Consider the following 3118-nt stretch of genomic DNA (forward strand, 5'->3'; position numbering starts at 1 on the left):
TGTGCGCGCGCGCTTCATGTTGACAGACAGGCGATTCCACCAATGAAAGGACGGAAGCGACAGCCGGCGAGCGGAAGGCGACCTATAAGGTCGACAAGCTAGGCGGGGTCTTCGCTCCCCCCCCCCCCCCGACAGGTTAGGTTGACCGGGAGTCTGCGACTGGGCCACGGGGTTTCCTCCAATTAGATACAGGGTGAGATGACGTTACTGTTGCCATGCCGATGGCGAAGAGCCCTGGAATGGACAGGGCGTGGCACGAGACTAGGGGGAGGATACATGTCGGGAGTGGAAGGAAGGTGTACACGTGAGGAGGAGGGAGGGGGAGAAGGATGTATACGTGGGTGGTGGGGGAGGTGGAAAGAAGGGTGTATACGTGGGTGGTGGGGGAGGTGGAAAGAAGGGTGTATACGTGGGTGGTGGGGGAGGTGGAAAGAAGGGTGTATACGTGGGTGGTGGGGGAGGTGGAAAGAAGGGTGTATACGTGGGTGGGGGGGGTGGAAAGAAGGGTGTATACGTGGGTGGGGGGGGTGGAAAGAAGGGTGTACACGTGAGGGGTGGGGGGGTGGAAAGAAGGGTGTACACGTGAGGGGTGGGGGGGGTGGAAAGAAGGGTGTACACGTGAGGGGTGGGGGGTGGAAAGAAGGGTGTACACGTGGGTGGTGGTGGGGGGGTGGAAAGAAGGGTGTACACGTGGGTGGTGGGGGGGTGGAAAGAAGGGTGTACACGTGGGTGGTGGGGGGTGGAAAGAAGGGTGTACACGTGGGTGGTGGGGGGGTGGAAAGAAGGGTGTACACGTGGGTGGTGGGGGAGTGGAAAGAAGGGTGTACACGTGAGGGGTGGGGGGGTGGAAAGAAGGGTGTACACGTGAGGTGGAAAGAAGGGTGTACACGTGAGGGGTGGGGGGGAAAAGAAGGGTGTACACGTGAGGGGTGGGGGGGGAAAGAAGTGTGTACACGTGAGGGGTGGGGGGGAAAGAGTGGTGTACACGTGAGGGGTGGGGGGGAAGGGGGGTGTACACGTGAGGGGTGGGGGGGGAAGGGGGGTGTACACGTGAGGGGTGGGGGGGAAGGGGGGTGTACACGTGAGGGGTGGGGGGAAAGGGGGGTGTACACGTGAGGGGTGGGGGGAAAGGGGGGTGTACACGTGGGGGGGAAAGGGGGTGTACACGTGAGGGGTGGGGGGGGGAAAGGGGGGTGTACACGTGGGGGGGAAAGGGGGTGTACACGTGAGGGGTGGGGGGGGAAAGGGGGGTGTACACGTGAGGGGTGGGGGGGGGGAAAGGGGGGTGTACACGTGAGGGGTGGGGGGGGAAAGGGGGGTGTACACGTGGGGGGGAAAGGGGGGTGTACACGTGGGGGGGGAAAGGGGGGTGTACACGTGGGGGGGGAAAGGGGGGTGTACACGGGGTGGGGGGGGAAAGGGGGGTGTACACGTGGGGGGGAAAGGGGGTGTACACGTGAGGGGTGGGGGGGGAAAGGGGGGTGTACACGTGAGGGGTGGGGGGGGGGAAAGGGGGGTGTACACGTGAGGGGTGGGGGGGGGAAAGGGGGGTGTACACATGGGGGGGAAAGGGGGGTGTACACGTGAGGGGTGGGGGGGGAAGGGGGGTGTACACGTGGGGGGGGAAAGGGGGGTGTACACGTGGGGGGGGAAAGGGGGGTGTACACGTGAGAGGTGGGGGTGGAAGGGGGGTGTAAACGTGAGGGGTGGGGAGGAAAGGGGGGTGTACACGTGAGGGGTGGGGGGGGGAAAGGGGGGTGTACACGTGGGGGGGAAGGGGGGTGTACACGTGAGGGGTGGGGGGGGAAAGGGGGGTGTACACATGGTGGGGAAAGGGATTCTACATGTCAGATGGGAGAAAGGGGGTGTACATGTCAGGGGTGGGGGGTAAAGGGGTGTCGTTGTCGGTGAGGTATACATGACAGTGTCGGGGGATGGGTTGGGGGGCTGCAGGTCTGCCCCTGTGGGTGGGCAGGGGTTGCAGGTCTGCCCCTGAGTTGAGCAAGGGGGTGCAGGTCTGCCCCTGGGGCTGCACGAGGGTGTGCAGTTCTGCCTCAGGGGCTGGATGTGGGGGTGCAGCTCAGCACCTGAGGCTGTGTGAGGGTGTGCAGGTCTGCCCCTGGAGGTGGGTAATGGTGTGCAGGTCTCACCCATGGGGGTGAATGTGCTGTGCTGATACGTTGCATTTAATAGGCAAAGCACTGAGGAAAATGTGCTTTGGAGAGGGGTGGGGTTGGTGGCGGGTCGGAGTCTGGTTAGCTCCTCAAAATGATAATGATAATGATGATCGGTCTCGTACATAACTGCAGCAAAATAAGATGACACCCGAATTCATTTTAAAGCTGAACATCGGGCATGCAGCTTGGGAAACAAAATTAGATGCAGTAGCAACATTATTGAAAGATCGCATTAAGCAGTGAAACATTTAAGAATTCAATTGTTGCTGTTAAACGTTGCGTACACTATCAAAATGTGGTCATTGAGTAATGCTGTTATATCAACTGGGAAAAGAAAATATTTGGGATGAGCTTAAAATGCATTTATGCAGTGACTTATTAAGTTTAAGAAATAGCTCAAGATACTTGACATACACTGTAGCAACTCCTGTTATGTTGGCAAACATTGCTGTTCTTTAGTGCATAGGAAGCTCCCATAAATATCCTTGAGAAGAATAACTGTCTGTCTTATCTTTTTTGTTGGTGTTGGTTAAGAAGGAAATGCCAGCTAAGCCATTAAGAAATTCCCTTGCTCTTTTTCCATAAATGGTGCCATGGTATGTCTAATATTTACTGAGCCACTGCAGCTATTATATCTCATTCAAAGCACCTCTGACAATGTTGCATGCAATCATCACTGTACAGAAGTCTTGGCCTGTGAGTTACCTGAAAAGATACTGTGTACAAAAGTGAAAAAGGTGTACTGACACGGAGGGTTGGGAGGGGCGGTGGGGGAACTCGCGACACAAAAGCCTTTCTGTAGCAGTCCCCACACAGGGACACTCAAAGTGCTTAATCACACAGAGGAAAGATGGTGGACATTGAGAAGAAGGAAAAGTGGAAAACTTGAGGGCTCATTCAAAGGGAAGGTTTTTTGAAAGCAGGAAAGGAGGTGGCAAAGG

The sequence above is a fragment of the Carcharodon carcharias genome, chromosome 5, assembly GCF_017639515.1.
Source record: "Carcharodon carcharias isolate sCarCar2 chromosome 5, sCarCar2.pri, whole genome shotgun sequence".
Classification (NCBI taxonomy): domain Eukaryota; kingdom Metazoa; phylum Chordata; class Chondrichthyes; order Lamniformes; family Lamnidae; genus Carcharodon; species Carcharodon carcharias.